The sequence below is a fragment of the Nylanderia fulva genome, unplaced genomic scaffold, assembly GCF_048542155.1.
Source record: "Nylanderia fulva isolate GAGA-0341 unplaced genomic scaffold, ASM4854215v1 Scaffold470, whole genome shotgun sequence".
Taxonomy (NCBI): domain Eukaryota; kingdom Metazoa; phylum Arthropoda; class Insecta; order Hymenoptera; family Formicidae; genus Nylanderia; species Nylanderia fulva.
The window spans coordinates 50,780-64,902 of NW_028190555.1; the positions used below are offsets into that span (position 1 = coordinate 50,780).

General features: G+C 28.1%; 2 pseudogenes; both read left to right on the top strand.

Annotated features, from left to right (window-relative positions):
* The first annotated feature begins 6,142 nt into the window (after positions 1 to 6,142).
* LOC146721457 (PCI domain-containing protein 2-like) lies at positions 6,143 to 7,839 on the top strand (annotated as a pseudogene).
* A 721-nt stretch (positions 7,840 to 8,560) lies between these two features.
* On the top strand, positions 8,561 to 11,641 carry LOC146721458 (small ribosomal subunit protein mS35-like; annotated as a pseudogene).
* Positions 11,642 to 14,123: the final 2,482 nt, after the last annotated feature.

Below are 14,123 nucleotides of genomic sequence, written 5' to 3' on the forward strand. Positions count from 1 at the left end.
CGTTTAAATTTAATTGAAAATTTAAAAGTTATAGGGATTACATATTTCAATACAAATTCTCTTAATTTTAACAAAATTATAAATACTTAGCGTAACATTATTTTTTTTTGGACTCCTAAAAAAAAAAATATTATAATTTTTTGCAAAAAAAAGATTTAAATATTTTTTTTGGAAAGTCCCCAACTGCTCTTTTTGCGAAAAGTTTATAAACAATGAAAAAAAAGGGTCGAAAATCGAGATCTCCCAAAAATTTAATACTTTTTTAAGATTTTTTTTAAAATTTAATAAAAAAAAAATATGGTTTTAAAAATTGATTTTTTTAATTTTTTTTTTTTAATTTTTAAAATTTCACACAAAAACCCATCAAAAAAATAATTTTTTTATTTTAAAAAAGTTTTTATTTTTGTTCTTTATTTAAAAATCTACTTTAAAAAAAATAAAAAAAATTGATAGCCTTTTTGCTGACATTATCTCTCAATATTCAATCCGTTTGCTCCCTATTATTTTTTTTTCCTACATGGGGGCCCACTACATAAAGCGATGTAAGAGAGACAAAGATGGAAGGGTGCTCTCTCCTTGTCCAAACAATCAGCATTTACCACAAAATTTTTCCCCCCCCCCCTATGAAACCCATTAGAATCTTATCGTCCATAATTTTATAAAATAAGTGGGGCATAACTTCGTGAATTTTTTTTTTAAAACTATTTTTTTATAAAAAATAAAGCATCCTCTAAAAAGGGCCGGGGGTTTTACAAATTTTTTGCTCTTAAAAAATTTTTAATAAATGAAATACGGCTCGCGGCTAACCCAACCTTACCCCTTCCCAGCTGTGGGTCCCCAAGTTTATTTAAAAAATTTTTATTTTTAAACTTTTTTTTATAAAAAAGCTTTTTTAGAGGACTACAATGGCTTTCTGTTAAAAATATCCTAAATTTAAAAGATTCATTCAATATTTTTGCTAAATCCTTTTTTTAAAAAAGAAACCGTAATTTCCCCGGCCCGGGCCCATGGCGTCTCCACCATGTCCCTGTTTGACCCTTAAAGGGTTTTGGAGGCTAATTTGGAAAAATCCTAATTTCCCCCGGGCCCGGGAAAAGGGTTCCTTTACCAAAATTTCCCTGGAACCCTTTTAAAAGGGTTTTTTCCCGTAAAACCCAAAACAAAACCGAAAGATTTTTTTGGGGAAACCCGGGGGGGAAAAAAAATTTTAATTAAAATTGAAAACCATTTCGGGTTTGGGGTTGCCCCGGGTTGTATTTTTTTAATAAATTTTAACCAAATTTCAAACCCCTTTTTGGGGGACCCTTTTTTAAAAAAAAACCTTTAAAAAAAAAAAAAAGTTTTCCTTTTTTATTTACCTGGGCCCTAAAAACCCAGAATTTTTCCCCCGGGGAAATTTCCTGGTTCCTACTAAAAAGTAACGTTAAAAAAAAGACCCATTTTTGGTTTGTCTTTTTAAAGCATAGGATAACTATTAAACCAAAAAATAATTTTAAACAAATTTTTAAATTTTAAGGGGAAGTTATTAATGCTTTATTTTTTTGAAATTTTTTGGGCCAAATTTTAATTTGGGTAAAAAATTTAACAAAAAACCCTTTGGGAAAATTTAAAATGAAAAAGTTTTTTTTTCACCAGTTTAAAATTGATTTAAATAAACAATAAATTTTTAATTTTTTTTCTATATATTTTATTTTAAAATAAAAAAAAATTATTAAAAAAAAATATAATTTGGGGTTTTAAAAATTTTTTTATATTGAAAATTATTTTTATAATCCCTTTATCTTTTTCTTTCATAAAATAAAATTTAATAAAAAACTTTCGAAACGTTGATGGTTTAATTTAAAATTTTAAAACCCCAAAAATTTATTTCAATTATTTTCATTTTTTTTAATTTGTAATGTGTAAAAATTGGTAAAATGAAAAAATTTTTAAAATTCAATTTTAAATTTTTAAAAACCCCCAATATAAAATATATTTTATATTTTCTATATTTAATATTTATAAAAAAATTTAAAATAATTGAAATAAATTTTTTAAGTATTAAAACCTTGCCGAGCCTTCGCTCAATTTTCACCAAATACTTATGTTGAGGAAAAAAATTTTTTCCTGTAAAAAATTTCTTATATATTTTATTTTTTTTTTTTTTTTTTTTATTTATAAAAAAATTTTATAAATTTTTTTAAAAAATTTTTTTTGCCGAAATTTATTTTTTTTATCAATTTTTCTTAAAATTTTTAATATATTAAATTCAAAATTAATTTTTTTAATTAATAATTTTGGTATAAAAAATTTTTTAAAAATTTTTTAAAATTTAAAATTTTTAAAAAAAAATTTAAAATAATTTTTTTTTTTTTTAAAAAGTTTTAAAAATTTAACCCCCAACCCCCCTTTTCCCCCCTTTCCCCCCATTTTCCCCCCCTTTCCAACTTAATTTTTTCTTCTCTTTTCTTTCTTGTCCCTCGAAAATTTTAAAGCTTTTTCCTCCCCGCCCCCCGGCGCCCCCCCCCCTTTTCTTTCAAAATTAGCTATGTTTTTATTTATCAAAGAAAAACCCTTTAAAAAAATTTTAAAATTTGATCTAAAATTTAAAGGTAATTGTTTTAATAATTTATTTTTATAAATTTTAAAATTTAAAAAGTAAAATTTAATAAAATTTTGGGTTTCATTTAAAAAATTTAATTATAAAATGTCCAAACTTTATTTTTAAAAAGGAACATTCCCCCATTCAAACTTAAAATAAAAATATAACCTTTTTGGGCCCTTTAATCCCAAATTTCACCCTTTTTTTATATTGGTTTGTAACCCAATAAAAGTACATAATAATTGAGAGAAAGTGGAATTTTTTTTAAATATATTTTAAAAAAATTTCCCCCTTTTGCATAAACCTATCTAAAATTTTCCCAAAATGGGGGCTTAAATTCGTTTTTTTTTTAATTTTTTTTTTAACGGAATCCCAAAAGCCTTTTACCCTTTTCCGGGCCTTAAAAATTTTAAAAAAAAACTTTATTTTGGCTTTTTTTCCAAACCTCCCGTTCCTTAGGCTGGGCAAATTTCCCCCTTTTAAAAAGTTTTTTTTCCCTTTTTTTTCCCCTAAAATTTCCTTTAGGGGGCTCCCAAATAAGCTTTCCCGGGGGGGAAAATTCCAAATTTTAAAAAGATTCATTCAATATTTTTTGCTTTTATCTGGAAAAAAAAAATCCTAATTTTCCCGGGCCCGGGCCCATAGGGGTCCCCTTACCAAAGTCGCCTGCCCACCCTTAAATAATAAAAAAATGCTTTTTTCCCCCATTAAAATTAAGGGTCGACAGCGATTGGTAAGACCCTATTTGGGCCCGGGCCCGGGAAATTTGAGATTCTTATATTTCCCTATATTTCCAAACACTGAATGAATCTTTTTAAGGGGCGGGGAGTACACCCCGGCAATTCCCAAGGTAGGGGGCCTCGTGCGGTGACAACGGAAACTCCGGTTTTAGTTTTGCCAACGCCGAGAAACCAAATTTTCGGGTTTTTTGTGTGGTGTATGTCTGGACACGTACATACACCCCGCCGCTCACGCGGACGCAGTCAGAGACAAAGGGCCCCATAATCACTGTTCTCCTTTTCCTTAAACCTTTCCGGAACGCCCAGAGGCCCCTAAAAATCTTTCTTTCCTTTTTCCCTACAGAAAACAGTAACGTAGGGAAGACTAAAAAAGCACCCATTTTTTTTAAATTTTTTATGCTTTTTTTGGGCCCCCCATTGGGATATATTATTTATATTAAAAAATTAAAATAATTTTAAAAAAATACTAATTTACTCTCAATTATATATGCTACGTTTTTTTATTTATCATTAACAATTTTAAAAAAAAGGTTATAGATTTTGGGCTGACTAACCAAATGGCCTCAAAATTTAAAATTGTAAAAATTTATTTATTTTAAAAGTTCGACCATACGGGATGTGGTCCCTTTTTAAAAAACAAATTTGGGTATCAGAGATTACGCATTTTTCGTCTTTAAGATGTAAACCAAATTATATTTTGGAGAGATTTTAAAATTGTCAAAAAATAAAATAATAAAAAAATTATAAAACATATACCATAATAATTTTAGTGCTAATATATTGTTTTTATTGTCCCAATGAATAAATAATAACTTTTGCAAATTGGGAAAATAAATAGGGCCCCACAGTTAGACCCGGGGAAATTGTTAGATTTGGGTAATTTATTGCTTATACTTTTTTTGAGAGACAAGAATAAGAGGAAAGAATATATAAATTTTATTTTCTTGTAAAACAATCTAGAAATTTTTTAAATGCGTTGGTTTTTCTTTATTTCTTTTTTATATTTATTTATTGGGATAATTTTTCTCTATAAATACTTATAACATAAAAAAACTTTTGGGCGATAAAAGGATGTTCAGTATGTATCACCCGTAAAATTTTTAGATTTTAAATATATCAAAATCAATTTTTTTTAAAAATATATTTGGGGGAAAACCGAAAATGATAAAAAAATATATTTTGGCAAGGAAAAAATTTTAAAATTTGAAAATATTTTTTCTACAAAGCCCCGGGGGGCACACACCCCACACCCACACACACCCACACCCACACACATACACTATATAATTTCAAATAATACAGAAAAAAATTTTTTAAAAAAAATCAAAATACCAGCTATTTTGTGTTCATATGTAGCTTTCCCGCATGCAAAGGAAATTTTTTACTTGAAAAAATTTATTTTCGGGGCTTATTTTGCTTTATTATTATAATTTTAAAATATTATATATATATATATATTAATATTAGGGGTTGTAATTGAAAAAGATTAAAAATTTTTTAATATTTAAAAAATTTTTAAGTTTTTCGCCTTTTTAATTTTTATAATTTTTCTATATTCTAATGAAAAAAAATTTTTAATTGATTTTTTTGAACTCAAATTTTTTCTTTTTGAATATTTTCATTTAGGGCCCCTACTTACCGTAAGTTCTTTTACGTTATAAAAAGTGTTTTTGTACAGAGAGAAAAAAGATAAGAAGAGATTAACAATATAAAATTCATTCGAAAAAAACACGATAAACCCATTGTCATTCTAGGGGTGGCATATATTAAAAAAATTTATATTTTATAAATTAAAATAAAAAAATTTTTTCAAACCAAAGTAAAACCAAAATTAAAAAGTTCAATTTGTGCTATGCTTTAAACAATAACACGGTTTGACAAAAAAAGACTTTTTTTAGGGTTTGAAATTTCCAAAAACGTATTTTTGGGAATTTTTTTCATGCCGATTACAAATTCGGCCGCAAAATTTTCGTTTTCACGTCCCGTTTTTAATATCTTGATCTAAAGATGCAAAAATTCCTTTTAACGCAAATTAATTGGTTTTTTGTCTACATGGGTTTACACATATGCGATTAAAGAAGAAAGGGCGAATTAAGTCCCTCTTTTTTACTGTTTTGCTGTCGTAAAGTTCCAAAGGAAATTTCTCCGCCCTTTTGAAACTATGAAAAAATTTTTATCGTCCAATATTTCATAAAAAAAGTGACATAACTTTTTTTTTTTTTTTTTTAATATAAATTTTTGAATAAAAAGTAGTCCGCCAAAAAGTCGGATTTTTTTCATTTTTGCTCTGAAAAATTTAAAAAAAATAAAAAACGGCCCCGGGGTTTAAACCCCAAACCCTTTCCCCTTTTCTACTGCGCATTCCTTCAAGTTATATTTTAAATTTTTTTTTCAAAACTTTTTTTTTAAAAATAACCCCTTTGGCGGACTGCATTTGAGCTTAAATTATTTAAATAACATAATTTAATAAGATTATTCGTAGTTTTGCTAATTTCTGGAATATAAAAAATCTCTAATTCCCGGGCCCGGCCCGAAGGGCCCTTTCCCCCTGTCGCCTTTCCGACCCCTTAAACCTTCATGCCTGAATTTTTATATCAGATCTTTCTATAAACAGAGTTTTTCACATTTTGTAATTACATAACGTCAAAATTTTTTGACGCTTTAAATGGGCCCTCATTTTTTCCAGAAAAACACTGATAATTTTTTACTCACAAGATTTATTATCTGTATTTTAAAACTCAAAAAAGGTTCCCTATAAAATACAGGGAATGTGAAAAGTTTCTAAAAGTAATGCAATTTTAAAATTGACTATTTTATCTTATTTTTTATTTTGTAGATTCGACGAACCTGGTAAACCAAGATGGGGAAGCATTGGCAGTAAGTTATACATATAAATATAATTTAATCCAAAATTACAGATATAATAAATGTTTATTATTTCTTGAGGATCTCTTATCTCTGCGACACAGTCATGTCTCTATATTCAAGTTGTATCAGAAACTGCCATATCAAGGCTATGGAACATTTTATCTGTGCCATTAGATGATTTGGTACTTTGTCACTTAAAGTAAGACTATTTTTTAAATTATTTCTATCATTAAAGTTTTTGTTTAAAACACTTTTTTTTAAATCAACACCTTTAATAGCTTGTTTAGTTTGGGGTCCAGAACAATTAATTAATTTGTCAGATAATTCTTTTTAAACAATAAGTAAATAAAGGTTTTGTAAATTTAAAAATGTAAAAAAGAAGAAGGCAGAGGAACCAGTGCAGAAATTAAAGTGCAAATAATTATTAAATATTTTAAAAACCAAACAGATTTTAAAACACAGCAGACTTTCTGTCCTTTTCTTTGGACTCTCTTCAGTGCAAACAAATAATAAAGTTAATCTGACATTTTTTTTTGTAAAAACGGTTCGGTACATATTAATAAAATGGGAAAATTTAAAAAAATATACATGTATGTTTTTAAAATTTCTACACGTTTCTCTGCCTTTCTTCTTTTTTATATTTTCTTTAATATATGTATTTATATATTCATGTTACAATCTGTCTTTTGCATATATTGATATTTCTTCTACTTTTAGAGCTGTATCTACCATGAATAAGAATGATATCCTTACATGTAAAATTATCAAATTTCAGCAGTGCAATGTTTTGGGCAAGTTCTTCAAATGCAAAAGGAAGAAAATTGGATTGCCAGTAATGAATGAAATTTTGTCCTAAAAATTGAGATTATCTGCGATAGGTGTGGAAAACTCTAAATCTAACAAAAATATGAAACAAGGAGAAATTCAGAGAAATGCGCAGAGTGTTTGATGGCTTGTTTTCGCGTTTGCGCAGCTGATAATAGAAGTTCAGAGGAGAAAAAAAGAGATGGGAATGCAAAGCCTTATTAATCAATTGCTGAAAGTAATTTTTAGAATTAACAAGCTGGCATTTGTCAAACCTTTGATACGAGCCATAGAATCATCACCCTTATAAGGATCATTTGCACTGGCGCAACAATTACATACAATTTTTTTTTGGGCCCGGGAAAAGCCATTTTTGATATGATTAAAAAAAAAATTGGTAAGCATATTTTTCTAAAATCCTTTTATACTGTAATTTTATTCATTGAAATGTGTATTAACAGATGTAAAAATGTTTCAGCCGACGAATATTTGACGTACGCATTTGAACACTGTCATATACAATGTTCAAAAACAGAGATGATTTTAACTTATCTGTCCTGTGAAAATTATTGGATATATGCCAAAAAAAAGCCATTAGAAAAGTATAATTTAAGGGAATTCAAATGAACTCATGGAATCTGTAAAAAAGGGAGATTTACGTTCTTTAGAAGGAGTAATGGTGAAACCTGAATTTTTTCTTTATAGATGCCGGTATATATTATGTGGAAAAACTAAAATTTGATTGCTTATAGAATTATCAAAAAGTGTATTAGCATTGAACACGCATCAAATCCCGTTCAAAGTTTGCTCATAGCATTACAAATCAAGGGAATTGGAGGGATATAATATGGATGAGACGAATGCTTCTGAAAAATTGATATACGAAGGCAAAAAATTTAAAAGGGTACATATCTTATCACATAAGAAATTAGTTATATCTAAAAAAATCCTTTTCCCCCTTTTTCTACAATTATATCATAAATGACTGAAATTGTAATCTATCCTACTATTTCTGTAATAAAATATTTTATTTTTACAATTTTATTATTGTAAATGTCCAATATATTTCTATTGTAAACCGTTTTGATTGTACATTACTAATGATTAATAATTCATCTAAATTGGAATAATAATATAGTGTCCTGTAAAAATCCTGTAATAATTTTTAATATTAGCTTATTAGTCCTTTTTACTCTATTTGTTATTAGAGTTTTTTCGATTTTATTATTATCAGAGAGAAGCCTTCTCTCTGTATAAAATAATTTTTATTCCTAAGTTGCATAATCTAAGACAGTCGATTCAGTCGATACTCATGAAAAACACCTTTAAAATGTTACATATCAGACTAGGTCAGGTCAGATTAGGTTAGATTAATTTGTGGCGCATAGAACAAATTGATGATTATTCTTAAAAAAATATATAAAATTATTGAATTGTTCAAGTGTAATATAGAAAGAATGTTGTTATTCAGCATAAATTTAAGACAAATCTTGCTCAAGATTTATCAAAAACGTTAAACTTTTTCGCTACGTTTTCTCAAATACAAATGTTTCGGAAACGAATAGTGATGAACAGGGTTAGTTTACAAATAACAATTCATTTTAAATCTATCCTTTTCAGCTGAACTGGCCTAGTTCAGATTTTAACTTTAAATCTATTCTTTTTGCTGAACTGACTGTTCTAGTTCAGAGTTCATCTCTAGGAGTGCTTTTCAGCAAGCACACAGGCGACACAAATCACACTGTTTTGCGACACAAGTGCTTTTCTACTATTACACAATATAAACAACCATCTTACTCAGCTCTTTAGCTAAGTCGTTTTGTGCTCAATTGTGTTACATAGTGTCTATCTGTGTCTTTCTTGTTGAAAGCACCCATTGAAAGAAGATAGAATGATACACGTGTCATATTGTGTCGTTGCTGAAAAGCACCCACAGTGTCTATCTGTGTCTTCCTTGCTGAAAAGCACCCTGTTCTAGTTCAGTATTCATTTCTAAGTCGTCCTTTTCAACTGAACTGGGTTTCTAGTTCACGTTTATCTCTAGGTCTGTCCTTTTCAGTTGAACTCACTGTCCTGTTCAGATTTTATTTCTTTTCTTCTAATAAGATAAAAAAGGTAAATTCCCGAACTAATACAATCAATTCAGCCAAAAACAAAAAACAACCTCTAGTTCAGCTGAGAAGAACAAACCCAATTACATACCCCCAATCACTGTATAGAGGCAAAAGAAAATACACATCTTTTCTTTTCAGAATTTCGAGTACTGGACTTTACCCGCAGAAGAAGGTGAAGCAGGTAAAGCGACAGGCGCGAAAGATCAACGTCCCACCACCCAGAACCACGGAGATCCCTATCGATCAGGACTGGCCGTCGGTCGGGCCCAGGTGCCCGGCCCTTTCCCATCCCGCCCCCGGTGCCGCTTCCTCTGCGTCAGGGTTACGTATAGAGAAAGGCGCGCCACCCAGCAAACACGCCAACGCTGAACTCATGAAGATACCAAACTTCTTGCATCTGACGCCCGCCGGCGATCCGGAGGCATTGCGAGGCGTTGAAGCAATTTTGCACGGAATGGCCCGCGTTTCGGAAACCGATGCCGAGTGCGAGAAACATTTTCCCATCGAGATCATCACGTCCGATTATTGTTACTCCCTGGGCCGATTATTAGGGACCCGCTCGCCAGATTGTGAGTCTGAAACTCAAGCTGTCCTCGCTTACTTTAGACATTCTTTCTAAAGAAAAGTTATGGAGATTACGGGGAACAGTCAATCCAAAACGGATGTAATAACAATTACGGCTGATAGGTGTCCAACTAAAAAACAGAATTTGGAATATGCCTGGTATCTTCTCACTGCAGTGTAAAACACGAGTCTTGGGTAAGTATTTAAATAAATAAAAAATATACAAATATATAAATAATATATAAATAATATAATAAACCTAACAGCACACATATACGAAGATGTTCAGAAAAATATCCCAAGGATGTTTGAATGTCCTCTGAATATTCTCTGAATATCTTCGAATATGTTGTGCTTTGGGAATTATATTGAAAATTAAAAATTATATTAATATAAAATTATATTAATATAATAATCAAAGGCTAGGCTAAACGAGCAAAAAAATTTTTTATATGTAAGATTAATATTATTTATTACATTGACATTTAGGTAACGTTTCAACCATATTCGGTCCTTTTCAATTTACATGTTAATAAAATTAATAAACTTTAAAATTAAAACAAAAAAACCTTGGGTATAAGTCTAATAATATAAAGTCAATTTTAAATATCACACATTTCCCCCGATTAAATTGCTTACAACATTATTCCGTTGCGCTTAAAATTAATAACGAAATTTGAAACAATAAATCTCTTAATCCTAATTATAGTAAGAGACTTATATCGGAAATGTTACATTTAAAAAAACATAAAATTGTATTAATCTGAATAAGGACACAGAATTATTGGAAAGCAGCTATTTTGATATTCTCGAAGAATTATCATAAACATTTTTAAAGGAATTAACCTTGAATTTTAGCCATAGGGGTTATGGCCATTAGCCAAGATAGGATAGCTGAAGGCACTAATTTTCTCCAACCGGGGAACGACACAACCAAAAAAAAAAAAAAAAAAGACAATAGAGTTGACTATAAAAACAGACAAATTTATAAAAAAGACACACATTGAACTATTGTTTTTGCTGAAACCTAACAAGCGACACTGAAATTGAATATAAGTATTTCTATTTCGGGAATAAATAAAAAAAAGAAAAAAATCTTTCCTTTTTCAAAAAGGGGTGATCAAATTAAAAGAAAAAAGATTGGAAAATGGACTCATCTTGCAAAGATCCCAAAGTATTTTTCGCGCTGACCAGCGACAAATTTTGTATTTTGGAATTTTGCCAAAGAGAGTTCCATTAAAGATAAGCTTGTAATCTAAGAGATTTATTGTTTTTAAATTTCATTATTAACTAAGGCAACGGAATAATGTGTAAGCAATTTTTCTAATCGGGGGAATATGTTTGATATTAAAATTGACTTTTTATATATTAGACTTATATTTCCTAAAATTTTTTTTGTTTTAATTTATGTTATTTAATTATATTAACATGTAAATTGAAAAGGACCGAATATGGTTTTAAACGTTTACCTAATGTCAATGTAATAAATAATATTAATCTTTCATATGAAAAAATTTTTTGCTTTTTAGCGGCCTTTGATTATTACTATTAATTTTAAATTTTTTTACGAGCGGAATAGATTTCTTTCTTTTATATTAATATAGTTATATTAAAAAAATAGTTTTTAAATTAATATAATTATATTTAATATAATTAATTAATTTTATAATTCCCGATTAAATAACGAAGAAAATTTTACTTTTGCAGAGGTGAAAACCCCGGGAAGCTGAGAAATCCATAGCGGACATGGAATACTTCGATTGGGATATCAGCCAGAGTCGTACAAGTCTAGTGACTTATACAGAGGGCCGATTCACCCGCCGATTACGATTACAGAGTATCCCACACCGAAAAGAATTAAAATAGCCGTTTTAGAGCTCATAAAACGGGAAGATCAGATTCGATCGATAAATAAAAGAAGCGGTAAAAATTTGTTAAATCTTAAAGCGGACAATAAAGTTGAAATTTGAAATGTGAAAAAATGAATTTTAAATTAATCGGGGGTCATCAAGGTCATTCAATGACTTATATCTTCAATATCATATTATATTATACTAAATTTAATTTTAAAATTTTAAAAAATTTTTAAAACTAATCTTAATCTGTTAATGTGATTTTCTCAGAAAGTATTGAACCCGATCGATTTTAATTTTAAGATTCCTGGATCCTCGCGGCCATGTTAGATTGTAACGTCAGAGGCGAAAAGCGCGCGCTGAAAATTTCTAATAATTTTTAACAAAAAAATTTTTAGTGTCCCAAGTCCGTAGATGAATAAGATTTGTATAAAAATAGCAAAAATTTAAATTGCAACTTTTAATGCGTGAATCAAATTTCGAAATGTAATTTTGGTATAAAAGTAGAAACAAAATCTATATAATGATTATACCTTTTTTTTTGGCTTTTTTACGTTTTTTTCCTTTTAATTTATTTATATCAATTAAATTCGTTTTTTTTAGCGTATCATCTTTTTTCTTTGTTTTTTTCCGGGTTTTCCCTACCTAAAAGATAAATTTTTCCATGCACATTTTTGCTCCCCTTCAGACTATTAGTGAATAAAATTGGGAATTGCGTTTTTTGTATCAAATTTCCCATAATTGAGCAAAAATTGGAGCATATACGGAGACTTATTTTCCCCCCGGATATTTACATATATACCGTGGAACTCAATTAAATCTTGTTTGTTGAATGCGAGAGCCTTTTTGCACAATAAAAACGGAAATATTTTTCTCATCTTTATTATAAATATTGTTAAACAAATTTTTAAATGTATCGCCGCTTTTACCCCGTGATTTAAAATTTTTAAAAATAACTCGGGCTTTTTAATTTTTAAAAATGCTGGGGTCTCGTTAACCGCGTTTTGAAGTCATCCAGGGGATTCATACAAGTGGGAAACATCATCGTCTTGTAAAAATCCACCCTTTGTTACTTGTCGATGAAACAAGAAGATACAAACAGCATTTTCCTCATCCAATTATCCCCGGAAACATCGAGCCTTCACGTATTTATAAGGTTCAACTCTCCCATCCCCACTTTTACCAAAGAAATCACCAAAATTTTTAAAAAAATTAAAAATTTTTAAATTTTATAATTTTTTATTATTATAATTTATTATTATATAAATTTTTTTATTTTTTAAATTATATAAAAATTATAATTACAAAATAAAAATTATTTTGGGAAATAAATTAAAATTTTACCAGAAAATTAAATTATAATTTTGTCTCTTTTTAAAATTTAATATAAAAAATTTACAAAATTTTGGGGTTTTGCCCCCTTTTTTAGCGTCATTGGATTTTTGGCGTTTTTTTTTCAATCTTTTCGCTTCGCTCTCGATCGTCATTTCAATTTTGCCAACCCATCATGGCCGCAGCGACTATAGAGATTTGTCCGATGATTTCCAAAAATTTTTCAGGACACGTCTCGCGCGCTTTGCAGGATAGTAGTATTTTTTTCTTAAAAAACTATTTAATATAAAATATATTATATTATATAATTATTATTAATATAAAAATATTATAAAATTAATTTTTAAATATAAATTTTTAATAAAAAAAAAATTAATTAAAATGTAAACATAAACGTGCATTTTCGGGAAATCTCAATAAGATTTAAAAAGAAAATAATGAAAAAAAAATAAAAACGAGCTTTTGCCTTTACACCAACTTTATATAAAATTTTTTTGTCATTTTCTTCCAATTTATAAAATTTTTTTTTTTTGCCCAAATAAAAAATTTACGTTTTTTTTTTTTTTCTTAAAAAATATTTTAAAAGTCGAAATAGAGATTTTGCAATAAAAATTCAACGGACTTATTAATTTAATTTTTTTTAATTTTAAAAGCCCGGGCTCTCGTCAATCTTTTAAATTGTGACGTCAGGGGCGAAAAAACCCGGCTAAAAACTTATAGAACCATTTCAAAATAAAAAGATTTTATTTATTTTACCAGGTTTATTTTAAAAGGTAAAATCATCTGAAATAATGTTTATCAAAAATTTTTTCTTTAAAAAAAAAAGGGCTCTAAAATTTCAGCGTATCTTTCTCGTTTCTGACGTCCAAATTTTCGGTGAGGACCCAAAGTTTTTAAAAAAATCTAATTAAATTAAATTCAAATAAAATTTTTTTGGTAAAATTTTAAAAACATAAAAACTTTGAAAAATAATAAAAATAAAAATATAAATTATATTAAAAGCTTTTTTTTCTCTTGGACAAACTTTTCGATCAATTTGAAAAATTTAAAAAATATATATAATTATACATTGTAAGAAAAATACATGAGAAAAATTTCAACTGCATAATATGAAAATTTCTTTAATTTTATTAAACTGATTACCCTTTTTAATTTTTTTAAATTTTACTAATTGCTTTGGTAAATATTAAAAATGTAGTAAATGCAAAAAATTCATTTTATTATATAAGGGGACTTCAAACTATAAAGAGATCTATTTAAAAAAAAA